The 13,441-nt window shown below is 39.3% G+C and overlaps 1 protein-coding gene across 1 annotated transcript in view; it reads right to left on the bottom strand.

Annotated features, from left to right (window-relative positions):
• Positions 1–13,441, bottom strand: part of LOC146567082 (E3 ubiquitin-protein ligase RNF152-like) — a 60,358-nt gene that overhangs the window by 32,589 nt on the left and 14,328 nt on the right. The window contains exon 2 of the mRNA XM_085286685.1: positions 2,001–2,031. The gene's annotated coding sequence lies outside the window, so the exon portion shown is untranslated. The remainder of the gene's footprint in view (positions 1–2,000; positions 2,032–13,441) is intronic.

Here is a 13,441-nt window from a genome sequence, read left to right as displayed (position 1 = left end):
CAGACCTGCAGCTCACAAAATGAAAACTCCACCTGCACATAGTTAGCAACTGTTTTCCACCTGTGATTTTCTTTGTCAGCAAAGCTGAAAACCATTTATTTTCCCAGAAAATCAAGCAGGAAAGCAAGGAGGTGGTTTGTTTGATCTGTCAGCCGGCTCCTGCTTTCATTCAGGCCACCCGAGGAGTGGACAGATTATCATCGGCAGGAAGCAGAGCAGCAGGATCGGTTCTCAACCTGCCGAGTTTAGGCCTCGAGATGTAGGCAAAGCTTTGCTTTCATCAAATACCTCGCAGAGAAAACCAATCCCAAAAGCTGCAGTCTGCCATAGCAGAACTGAAGAACTTATTACTGCAAAATGGTAAAATTATAAGAAATAATGGCAGCAATTTTAAGATATAACCAGTGTCTAGTAAGAATCATGTAGTTGCATGAGTATGAAGATGCTTTCACAGAGAAACTGAGTTCACGTCTCAAAAAGTTGCACTTTCATTTCAGGCTGAATTGAGACTCATCATGATCTCTGTAGCTGAACTTCACATGCCCGCAGCTCCAGACTCCAGTATGAGTCAACTTTAATGCCCAGAGAAATCCTGCAAGGTGACATCAAGTGCACGTGAACACAGCACGCTTACTTTAGCTGTCCCCGCCAGACTGTGAGGCTTTAAATCAAAGAAAACCACAAGCGTGATGCTCGCACAAACCCAAAACCCTGCCAGCACTCACAACTTCTCAAATCCAACTCATCCTTTCCTGCAAGCAAGAATGTGTTTGTACTGTAACACGTGCCAGATTTTTATTTGGAGGGAACCCATGTTGTTGTAGTTAACAAAAAATGAATGACACATCTCATCAGCCTCATTTTGTGATTAAGGCTGATTAGCTAGTTAGATTTTTCCACAGAAAAACAACACAAAAAGGCAAATTAGCTTTTTGTGCAATCAGTCATTTTTGCAATCATATCAGGTACCAGCATGCAGTTTGTACATAACATATTGACACAATATTGGATAAGAACTTTTAAAAGTGAACTTTTAGCTCTTTGTGCAGCTCATCTCATCTTCTGTCAGAAACGAGCAGTTTTCCTGTCTGTTTCTTCAAATCTCCCTCCCTCAGACTCTTTGGAAATCTACTTTGGGGTGGCCCTCCTGCCTTTACTCTGTGGGTGTGTCATGCTTGCAGCATGGCAGATTATATTACAAAATTCAGCACTTGTTATTCAGACAAGTCTATGCAATGTCCATGTGCTCTGCAAGCGTTGCATCATCTCAGTGCAACTTGCCTGTTTATTAAACTTAAAGTGTTATAATGAAACCAAAATTGAGATTTTTTTTTAATTCTTTTTCGCAGTGAATAAATGTTTTTATTTTATTTATTATTTGTTTATTTTGAGTATCGCCATCACAATTCCCCAACTCTCTGTGAATGGTCCTCATGGCCAGTGATTAATTGAGTGGACAATTTCCATATTAATGATCAAAAAAACTGACCTCACAGCCCTTTGTTCTTTAATTGGGCTGGTTTCAGTCATTCTGCAAATGTACTGTTTATAAGCTTGGGGAAACCTGCAGTCAGCTGAAACTGAAGAAGTCACTTGGATGAGCGACAAAACGTTTCTTCCACTGAAAACGCCCCAATGAACAAAATCAACGTTTTAGGATTTACTTACCTGGATGATTGAGCATGCATCAAGAAAAAGATAATAATGAAAACCAAAGGTACACTTGTAAAACTAATGGGAACCATCACTGAAAGTCAATGAAATAATTGGGAATAAAATAAAATACTTTTTAATATAAAAAGTAGTCCAGTGAAATTAATAGAACCTAAAGGTTACTATGAAATAAGCAGAAACCATCCCTGTTTCTCAAATTTTTTTTAGCATGCTGCATTTCACACATCATAAGTTCACATCTGAAATGCAAAATGTTCATTAACAATTACTAAAAGTTAAAAACACAAGGGCACAAATCTAATTCTACTTAAATAAACTTCACTCACCAGCGTCGTCAGAGTCCTGTGTTTATTTTGTCTGAAAAACAAAGAAACAAAAAAATTCATCTTAGTGTCATTTTTTATATAATCTGCTTCAGGAGCATAAACTGTATATAAAAGACAACATAGCCACCAGGCTGTCACCCTTTGTGTGAGAAGGTAAATTACTATGAATTGCACAGGTACAAAGAACAGACAGGGAAACCTGCAAATTACTGCTAAGTAACAGACCAATAAAATATGAGAATTTCACACATCAAAACTGAAGCACAAACATTTAGGATGGTGTGTATCACACAAACCAACCACAAAATCAGTCAATCCATTAAAAGAGGTCCACAGATTAGTGAGCTGGCAGATACCAGTCAGTCAAATACACCACGTCCCTACCTCCAGCATCAAGATCAGAGTGATCATGAAAAGGGAAAGTATCGAAAAACAGTTTTTTGTAACATGCTTTGTCTAAATGTCCAAATTTTAACCTGGGAGTCTCTGGGGATTCACTCACTTTTGGGGCCAGCCTCAGGTGGCCACTAGAGGAACTGAAATTTCTGGTAGGTTCAGGTCTAATTGCTGCTGCTTGTTCAGGAGGTACACGGCTAACCGTCTGGAAAGCAATTCAGGCTTAAGGCTCACTAATTAGCATGATTTCTTTTTAGTTTTTATAAGCAGTTAATATAATTTTATTAGTGGGATATAACCTTTTCCCAGGTGTAAATGAGTACCGCCCTCCAAATACCACCTCATCTCTTAGAGAATTTAGCAGGTGGATGTCCTTTCCAGCCACTGTGTGGATTAACAGCACCAGCTGCAAAGTGCTGAATGTGAATGCAGTCCCGCTGAGGAAGCAGCTAGCTCGACAGAGATATCAATATGGACACCTGTGGGCCCTCCTGTTGCCATGACCACCAGCAACAGCTGCAGCAGAGTCACTCTATCGTCACCGGCGGCCGGTGGGGGAATCAGCACTTCCTAAACAAATTAGTCTGAGGAAAACTGCTGAGGCCCGAACCCTTTAATTACATCAACCCCAAACCAAATTATACGCAGACTCTGTAATAACTAATGCACATCAAACAAGCCCTCCTCCTCTTCCTCCTATCCCACTCAAGCTTATGTGTGGAACATTTATATCGAGGTGTTCATTCCCAGAGGAGAGACGCAGAGAAATGTCAAGACAAAGGAGACATGGCTTCTCCTCCCTCCCTGGCCTTTTCGCTTCGCGTTCTATCACTCTCTCCATTCTTTTCGCTCCCCTTCCTCATTCATTCTCCGTCTCCTTCTCCCTTTATCCTGTCATCTACATTGTGGGGAGCGTCTTTCGCTCCTTCGAGCTTTGGCTGTGTAAGCAGAGCTGGCGAGATGAGAAGAAGCAGCGCTGTACTCTGAATAGTGAAGCACAATAGGCGAAGAGGTTTTGCAAGGAGAGAATTAAAATTCTGCCACCGGTGGAGCAAAATAAGATGCCACGTGTGTGTCTGTGAGGGGAGGGGTTTAAAATGAAATGAAATGTGTTTTTGATAGAAGAACTTCACTCTCTTGGAAAGAGAGCTTTCAAAAGTGAACAAACACAAGGTTTAGAGGGAATGGAAAATGAGCTAAAGCAGACCAGACACATTTAAGTCCTTTTTCTCATTGGTTTTTTTTTTTTTGGTTTTTTTTTATAAATACAGCTAAATGTGATCTTAAGAAAAGTGCAAGACAGAAAGGAGGGGGGGGGAAATCGTTCATCTTTCAGTCCACACTTCATCCATGTTCTCATGGAGAGCACCAGCTATAAAAAGGCCATTCATAAAAAGGCAGGTAAATACCATCAATCAAAGGATGCATGCAAATTAAGGTCAATGAGCTCCTCATATAATGCAAACATCACACTGAGCTCTTACTACTGGGAGCAGAATATTAATAAGTACATGTATAGTGTACACAGGAAAAACCTGCTCACCAAGGATAATAAGGTCTTTAAGGGATGTTAATATAAAACATGTGGCACCTTCATAATAGTCTCAGGTGACTGCCTAGCTTTAAAAACAGTACATCCTACTATAATGGTTAAGTGGACATGTTGTTATGTAGCGCTTTTCGACTCTACCTGAGCACTCAAAGAACTTTGTACAACATGCCACATTCATCCATTCATCCAAGCACTTTTTTTCTATGTTTAAGTTCTTTTTATCTAACATTTACAAACATTCAGCTTGGGGTTGATTTCTTGCCCAAGAATTATTGGCATGGAGACTGGAGGGAGATCGAACAAATAACCTTCTGATTAGTAGACAAGTTATTCTACTTCCATATAGTCATATCATAATCATCATTGTAGTATATGTATGTATGAATATTTGTGTGTCTGTACCTTATGTCCTCCTTAATTCATGGGAAAACTTGCACAAACATCGTCGTAAATACAGAGATTGATACAGTGAAAAACACTATAAATGTCTCTTATTTTATCTTCTCTTTTTAGGACAACTCTATAGAGTTGTTGTTTTTTGGTTTGTTTTTAATAGCTTATCCATTTCAATACTGGAGTTGTTGCTTGGCTGCTTTCAATGACTAGTCTCCCGACCACAGATAGTATAAAGGTCTTTAAAGTGAAGCTACCAGGGGCCAATAACTGTGGTTGTAAAAGGACTTCGGCCCTATAGATGTTTGTGAGAAAATGGTCCTCAACCCCTAGGTCAGTCAAGTCCATGGTGTCAGTCACCAGGATATACTCCTTATCTAATCACCTCTCATAAAGAAGTGGTAACATCCCTCTTTTTATACTACCTGTGATTCCACTGGAGGCCGTTTTTGGCTGCAATTCTAGTATTTTATGCATCTGTTGCTTAGCTAACTAGGAGATATGTACATGGCAGCATTGAAACTGCAAAACATGTTTAACTGATGTGTGGTGTAGAGATGTGGACATCCATATATTACAGTCTGTTTTACACAATGCTGATTTAACCAATAAAAAGAAAGAAAGTAAAGCACCAAATTCTCTGTTTTAAGTATATTGCAACTTTATTTCAACCGAGATTTTTCAATATTGTGCGATTATAACTTCACTGATTATGCTAACTTTGCAAACTCCACCTGTGTTATAAAGATTTGAACGTTGACATTCTATCAGAGCAAGCAAGGCAGGAAGTGCTTGTGCAGTGGACTCTAAATAAATAGGCCTAAATTAAGTGAAAGAAATCTTCTTTCATCTCAAACAGTATTCTGTCATAAAGCTTCTCTCATCCCTCATCGCATCTATCCTTTAGATCTCTGCCATCTTGTGATTGCAGTTGGATATTGTCTCTGGAAGCAAACTTGATTACAGAACTACTAAAATCTCATGGACTTGTCTGTCTCCATCTCCTATTAATAAAAGCTTGATTGCACATGTGAAGTGTGGATAAACCTCTGGTCTGTGACGGGAGACTGTCGGAGATTAGCATGCTAGCTAAGCCACTGCTGGCTCTGCTTTCACTGCTCTCAGATCAGTTACCTTCTGTGCTTTGTGTGAAACAAAGCTAGCATTGGCAAGTAAACAACTGCTTTCATTTATCGTTGTAACAAATGAGCATTCTCTCACTGACCACCTCGGCCAACTTGTATGACGTAACCAACTTAATAACTTGTTATAATTGTTTGATTAGCAGCTGTGAAACCACTTGGTTGGCCAAAATGTACAAAGTTTAACTTAACATGGTTGTTGTTTTTTTTCTTTTTAAATAAAGTTATCTGTGTTTCTTAGCTCTCATTGCCTTTCTGTAAAAGGTACCACATGCCTCTGAATTGGTTGTCACAAAAAGGTTCCAAAAACTATCTTTCTAGAAAGCTGGTTTTTACATGATTCCTTGTGTATATTTGCCATTCTGACAGATCCAAAGTAAATACATATATTAGCTGCCTGGGATGGCCATTTTGCTGCCTGCATAAGAGGTCACCGTCTGGGGATACTTCCAAGCAGAGGTGGTAAATGCAAAGTTAGCATGAGCCAAAAGAGCCATTTAATGGGAACTACGTCATAGTGTTTATCTTGAAAACATTACGGCAACATGCAGGCACTAAGGCAATCAATTACTGAATTATACCATGCTGTTGCACAATGAATGCAATAAGCCCTCTGGGCTTTTTTCTCATTACCAGGTACACACTGTCCTACACGGGCGAAGCAGGGGAGGCTTTTAATAACATTTAGTATTCAGATTAAACCGTTGTACGCAGCCAAAGCTACGGCTTCCAGGGTTTTGGCTCCAAAGTAGGATCAATTTACAATCCAATTAATTCAAATTGTGTGGAAACATGCTCACAAGGAGGAAAACAATCGGCTGTCCCATTAAGGCAAAGACAAATGAGGGTTTGGAGCCGAAAGAGAAGAGACACCTGATGCATTTGACATGCCTGCTTTCATTATTTGGTTTACTTCCAATACAACAGGCTTTTAAAATAATATATGCATAGTAGGAGTACTTTTTTCCTTTTTACCTAAAAGCCACTGATGGGCTCCAGTTGGATTTGATCTGGATTTGAAGTGCGCTTCAAACACAATGTTCAATTTGTCTGTTAAAAATAAATAAATAATTTATTACAGCTCATCAAAGACTTGCAGCAAATAAACCATGATGTTTCCGAGAAAGCGCAAATGATACGCATCTCTCACAGCAGCAAGAGCAACACTGTCTGAATGTTTAAAAGCTGTACACAAAAAAAGACCACAATATAGATCCACTGCCTTCAAAGCAGCTGGTCAATCATGTTTAGCCACTCTTTCCTGCTCTTTAAATGACTTGTCATCCTGTCTTTCAAACCTGCTGTGAGCCACACACAGCTGCAGATCACCAGCATGACCTTTAGAAAGATTCAGGGAAATTCATTAACGAGCCTTTGATTAAGTCGTTTCACACTGGCAGAGTTTTTCCTTGATGGGAACCTAAATAAATAATATACCACTTCCAGCTGATGTGTCCTTATTAAGCTCAAAATAACACCAACATAGATAACTTAATCAGTGATTTGTGAGCAGATCATCTTAAACTGGTTTCTTGAACATGACAATGAGTTCACTGTTCTCAAATGGCCTCCACAGTTACCAGATCTCAATCCAATAGAGCAGCTTTGGAATGTGGTGCAATGGGAGAGCTTCATCGTGCGTGACTGTGTGACGCTATCATGTATCAAAACCTCCAAGGAACGTTTCCAGCAACTTGTTCAATCTATCCTGTGAAGATTTAAGGCAGCACTCAAGGCAAAAGGGAAGTCCAACAAGGTACTAGCGAGATGCACCTAATGAGGTGGTTGGTGAGTGTATAGATTTACAAAACAGAAAATCATCTTTGAGAAAAAAATAACATGCAAAACCTACAAGCATAGCATTCATATGTTAAAAAAACAACAACAACTTTCTTTCTTTTTTTTACCAATTGCCCAGAGCCGTTCGATATAACGATATATATATCGGATGACGATATAAAGACGTTGACCGTTTGTTTCTTTCATGGTGTCGCAAAATAAACTGTTTACAGCTATATTTTTTCATCGCTTTGACGGTCACTGTAGTAGCTATGTTAATTTCTTAAAGTTCCCCCTTTCTCTTATATTTAAAATAACTACACTACGGACGGACAAACGGCTGTTTTTACGCTTTGTCGTTAGCAACAATGAAGTTAAACCCAGTGTGTGGCTCCGCCTCCGCTTATTTATTTTCCACATAAACCTTTCACAATAAAGCTGAAGATCCTGTTGAGACCCTGTTGAGACAGAAAGACCAGTCAAAACAAATCGAGGACCTTATTCCTAAAGGAGGGGCTATGTATATGTCTTATATTGGTATATGGGATTTTTGTCATATCGCACAGCCCTACAATAGCCACCAAAACCCTTAAAAGGACCTTTTCTACCACCTTAAGCAGTCAACGTTAAAGACTTCCAAAAATGCATACTTGTCTATTTAATTGATTGCGATCTTAACATGTTCATAAAAATGAACGTATTCTGTACACATCTGCAAAAATCTTTGAATCAAAACAACGCTTCAGGATTTTGCTTTTAATCAACTAAAACCTGCATATTTAAATGTATAAAACAAGAAAACTATAACATCTTGACCCACAGCCACACTAAGCTCTATGTTTGTGTGTGTTTAAAGTGGCATAGTGGCATTGTAAAGCGCTTTGGGTGCCTTGAAAAGCACTATATAAATCTAATCCATTATTATTATTATAAAGTGTGTGCATCAAAAGGGTCATTTCATGCTGCTCCACATGCAACCATCAACCTCCCCATCGGCAAGGTGCTGGGCAAAGCCTCGCCACCCACCATCGTGATCCACAGCCACTGAGACGTCTAATGCAGCAGAAGGGAAGGCGGCTGGGCCCAGTTTGTCATTCTGTTTGAGCGCTGACTCAGACTTAAAAACAGGTAGAGGGAAAAAAAGGAAAAGAGGGATTAAAGTCACTGTAGTGCTTCCTGGCAGCAGTAAAGACACATTAGAGGCCAGGTAGATGATTTTTGCGAGATGGAGTAAAAGACGGTGTAGGAATGCTGCTGCAGACTCCCTGGTTTTCACTGCTTTGCTAGTCGTCTTCTGGAGAGCATGTGTGAAATTCTCATAAATGTTCCCTTCCTGTTGTGGACTGCATAAAAAGCAGTACATAATATCAGCATATATGACAGACTAGTCTATTAATACCAAAACCAATCACATGTGTGACATCTAATCTCAGGAATGACTCCTTTCTGGGTGAAAATGAAAGAAAAGAAATAAAAGTTATTCATTTGAACATCCTCTCCACCTCCAACCCTCCACCCATGGCTTGTTTTATGTCCAACAATGATCCGAGGAATGGCTGCCAAGCATATAAATCTGGCTACGAGGACAGGTTCGCTGGCAGAGCTGAACAGAGTGAGCACTGGGGAATCCAAAAACAGTACATCTTTATTACCGTTAAATAGCTGCAGCATAGAAAGACTTGACTCAAAATGTGGAGCAGTGGACTAATGATGAAGGATGGAAGGGAAGGCTGACTGGCATCATCTGGCGCAAAGCTCAGTCACTCATACATGGTGGATTTAAAAATAAAAAATAAAATAAAAAAACTCCAATGAAAACAAATTTTAACATGAAATTTTGAATCATGAAATATTTTATCCCAATATCACACATCACTTGGCAAATCCAGCTGTAAAGCATCAATCTGAACATGTTTGATAGATCTGACTGAGAAACCAAGGACACTAGACACTCGTAGGCTGACAGCCTGTCTGTAACATGGCAAAGCATATCCCGCTTTAAAAACGTGAACATCACGTTGCTTTGGCGTTTACTGAGGCCAGGGATCAGTGGAGCCCAAGGACCATTTTTCCCCAAGATTTCTGTAAACCAAAATAACCTTTTGCAGTGGCTGCACCTGCTAGTCATTAGAAAGAAAGCAGATTTATGGCTCTTCTGGATTGCCCTAACCTTTTAGACCCAGAAGACACATCAAATAGTTACAATACAATAAAATTACATGTGTGATTGTACAATACAAATGTCTAACTTCCCAGAAAAACCACAATAATTTCACATCAAACATACAAAGGCGTCTTTACATCCAATCTAATTAATGATTTGTATAAACCACCTGCCTTAATCAGACAGAAATTTCGCTCCAAACAAGTGTGATCAGGTCAGTATCTTCCAACTAGTGTGTTTACATTAAGCTTTTTTTTTGGTCAGGCTTTTGATCTGGTTACTCGTTTCCATGTAAACATGGCTGCTTTTTGTTTTAAAGCTCGCTAGTCAACTAGATGATTAAATATTGCTAAATACTAGTCAGCTAGATATTCATATTTAATGGATGTTTTACACCAGTAAACTGTTGCTTCTAAGTTTTTATAATGCCATTGGCGACTAACAGAGGGATATCCAACAGAAACAAGCTCCCCTCCATCTTTCTGTGAGAGGAAATTGACAGCGAGTTGGAAAATAAACATAGCAGAAGCATGAACCAGCAAGGATCTGCAGTACTAAAATGATGGAATCAGATTTTTACTGATATTTAAACACTCAGTTGGAACAATGTCTATGTGGAGCAATAGAACGTTAGCCACACTCTGCAAACTGATCTAGGACAGTGTGTTTGCAATGCCACCTACGGCAGAAAGTGCAACACATTTTAGCAACTTGATCTGATTATTAAAGAATGTGACTGATGGTTTCAAAGGGCTCAGAAAAATACACAATATTTGTACAGTCAATCTTTCATCTAGTAGCTGAGCTCAATTTTAGCCATTTCGTGGAGATTAGTTGACTTGTCGATTTTTTTCTCCTGTTTTCATGGGCAGTAAAATACCTGCTGTTGTCTATTAGTCTTTTTTTAAAATCAACTTGGATGTCCAAACTACTTTCTTACAACACTGTCACCACTTTCTCTGCTTGGAAATGGGGTTGTATCAGTGTATAAATGGTATGAAAAGTGTATGCAGATTATAGAAATCTGTTGGTTAAAGAGCAAAATAGGCCAGTGTATTTTTTTTTCTCCACAATACACGATATATATCATGATATGTTCAAATAACCTCCAAAAACAAATGTTATTCTCAACCATATAATGCCCAAAACTGCACTGGCATCCTCATTCAAATCCAAAATTCAATATTTTTTCCTACTTTGAATTAAAAAAAAAAAAAAATCAAAATGAGTTTAAATGTTTTATTTTAACCATTTTGTAACCATCAGCTGCACACAGGGGTTTTCTCAAATTACAATGTTGTCACAGTGCATCTCTTTGTGTGGTCAACACTAGACATTTAACAAAAAAATGTTTAAAGCAACAAAAAGTACACCAAGTAAGAATTTAAGAGACAAAATAGAATAATTCAAAATAAAAACATTTGACATTTTCTTTGGTGTGTGGGAAGTTTAAAGCAGGAGCTTAAAGCGGAGTTTAAAGCATTCTTCATTTTGCAGTGGATGACTTTTCAGGTGGTAGAATAAATTCATGGTACTCTTACCTTTAACAAAAATAGTTTTATGGCATTTCTTGAAAATTATTACATTTTGTTCAACATTCTTCTTGTGAAATCCAAACCACTGCCAGATTATTGATCCAGTGCTGTTTCTATTTGGAACTAGCTCATCTGACTCCTCTTCAGTTAGTCTCATTCCCTCGCTCGTCTGAAAGGGCTGTTGTCGGCATTTCCCCCCCTTATCTGGTAAACACGTGTGGCAGGCAGAACATTTTCCGATTAGGCGGGGGGAGGTAGTGATGCCTTCGCAACATGTGGGATTTAAAAAAAAAAAAAAAAAAAAAAACCCCTCAATGAATTACATGCAGTCCCAAATACATCTAGTAGATACGATATATTGCCCACCCCTAGGCCAGTGTGCACATTTAATAAATCCAATGGTAATTTTACATATGCACTTTTTTGTTTTGCAAGATTTCGATGCACAAGGTCTCCAGGAATAGGGACAGTGTCTCCTACTTTGTCTTACATCAGTTGCCTTTGTATTCATTATGCCCAATTTTACCCTTTCTTATGAAATAATCTGAATTAATGCCAAAAATCACTTTTAAACTGTGCCAACCACCTCTATATTTTTGAGTTAATCTATAGCATTTTGTCTATTAACATTTCTTAAGCCTTACATTGGTAAGCTTGCTGCAAAGAGAGTGAAACATTTAGCATACAGGCTTGACAACATGCCAACAAATCAACATTACAGCTTTTACAGAGCAGCAGGATACAAGAGTTTCTAAAGTTAGAAAGATCCGTGCATTTATGCATTCTGATGAACGAGGACATCGAGGGCAAAATCACTCAGGAGCTAACATTAAACAAGACTGTGAAGGTTACTTTCCTTCACGCTAGACAGGTGAGCTGTCACATGAAGTCACAGTTTATCAGCATCAGTCTTATCCTTTGTTACGGACCGTCCTACTGATCATGACAGCTCTCGAGACACTTTTATTTTACTAAATTCAAACCTGGTTATTAAAGTCAAATATTTTGTAGGTTTAGTATGAATATTTTCTCAGCTTCACAGACACAGCAGATTATTACTCTGCAGGCTCGTCACCATGGCATTAACTTTGAAGTAACTTCCAAAATATGGTACCAGGTATCCTAGTAACAAGGAATGGTTCAAAGCTATGGAACCCAGGACCAAAGAGTTTGGCTGATGCCTCAAGCATAATTAAAAATCAAATGCACGCCCCTGCTGCTCATCTACCTTTTATGTGCCCTTCTTCTAAACTTTCCGTTATCACCTATCTTCTCTTCCTCCTCCCTTTGCACCATCAAGCTGCATGCCTTTTGGGGTTTTGTCCTACGTACAAAAAAGAAAGAGGAAAAAAAAAAAAAAAAAAAAAACTCAATCACGGCAGGAGTGCGTTGTGACTCCTCTACCCTACAGACACAAAACAGCATGCAGCCATTTCCACAGAACGTCCCCCAAAAAGCTCCAAAAGGTTCAAAAGGAGAGGTCACCCTGAAAAAATAAAGCACATTTCCCGGGATAACAACAACATTAACAACTCACCTCCCGGGCCTCAGTTTGCCAGAACCTGGCACAGAATATGAAAAAAAATAAAAAAATAAAAAATACACAGAACAACTGCAGAAGCCTAATTTTTAGCTTCTGTTATGGCTTTCTAATTCAGTCCCCCAGTCAAATAAGATGTGTGTGCAAAGAGATAAAGATAAAGAGAAAAAAATAAACCCTCTGTTTGTTTATTATTTATCTTTTTAGAGCATCTGTAACATCATTTAAGGCACCATATGCTGCTGCTGTTTATATTTCTTCTCTCATGATGCCTTCATGAAGAGCAGCTGTCACAGATTGTGTCACGTCCCCGTAATGAATAACGAAGGCATGCGCGAGGCGTCAAATCGAGGCAGACGGCCCCAGATGTTGGAATAAAAGAAAAGTGGGTCAGGTGTCTAGCTGATGCTGAGCACACGGCTGCGTGACGAGCGAGCCGAGGCTTCAGCCCAACCGGAGAACGGATGGTTGAAATCTGTCAAGCTTTAAATAAAAATGGAAAAACAGGTCACATGACAAGCAGTGGTTACACCTGAGCCGAGCAGGGCATAAACTCGCGAGTCCTTTGGTTGCAGTTCATTAAAAGGTCAAAAAGGTGAGGCGTAGAGTCACGTCGCCTGAACTGCCCAATGAACGACTCCCAGGGGCGTCTTGCCAGCTCTCGATACATCACTCGCTGCACAGTGGAGAGTTGTGCGCTCCAGATTTTTCACAGCTCAACAATGCTTCACAGCCTCATACGTCTCCAATATAAAACATCCATCAATCCTCCAACATCTGCCTCAGACATTGAAATCCCGACGCCATCTCATCATGCAAATCCCAGCATTCAGGACATACGTCTTTCACCGTAAATCGACCATTTACAGTCCAGCCCATCAATCATATCTGGATCATTTCACAAATCGCACAACACACCCTTGTTTTATTAAAGCTCCTC

Source organism: Mchenga conophoros, linkage group LG9 (genome assembly GCF_057382185.1).
Source record: "Mchenga conophoros isolate Kocher_MC1m ecotype Shallow Benthic linkage group LG9, M_conophoros_male_GT1.1, whole genome shotgun sequence".
Taxonomy (NCBI): domain Eukaryota; kingdom Metazoa; phylum Chordata; class Actinopteri; order Cichliformes; family Cichlidae; genus Mchenga; species Mchenga conophoros.
This window is presented reverse-complemented; position numbering and strand designations above follow the sequence as displayed.